Genomic DNA, 550 nt, shown 5'->3' with positions numbered 1-550 from the left:
TATCCGAGTGTACTTGATTTATCTGGGATTTGTTCGGGATATTCAACCGGGGAATGTTTGAATATCATGAGATCTTTTTCTTCTTTTATGTGTCTTGGCATGATGTTAAAGAAAGCAGGGCCAGTTGAGGTGAAACGCTTCTGTCTTAGTGTTGTGATTGGATGCGAGGACGATTTTTGTAGAGTACGAATGGCATTAGGACCAAGTCTAGGATGAACGTTAAAGTTGATACCAACGCTATTTGAACAATATTGGAATATTTTTCGCATTATACGAATGATATAGCTCTCATGGTGAAGTTGAAGGAAATAAAGTTTGAATTTCTGGAGCCGATCCCAAAAATCAAGCCCTGACATGTTTTGCTTTTTCTTGATCTCTGGGGTGCTTCAATTTTTATGATATTTACTTTCGTGTCGAGAGACCAAAGCGCACAACAGTATTGTACATGAGGACGGGCTTCGGTAGGGAAGAGAAGTATAATGGTAGGAGCATCTCTGAACCTGAAAATTCTTAGGATCCAGGAGCACAACATACGGATCATGTCAGTTTT

This window comes from Octopus bimaculoides, chromosome 14, assembly GCF_001194135.2.
Source record: "Octopus bimaculoides isolate UCB-OBI-ISO-001 chromosome 14, ASM119413v2, whole genome shotgun sequence".
Classification (NCBI taxonomy): Eukaryota; Metazoa; Mollusca; class Cephalopoda; order Octopoda; family Octopodidae; genus Octopus; species Octopus bimaculoides.
This window is presented reverse-complemented; position numbering follows the sequence as displayed.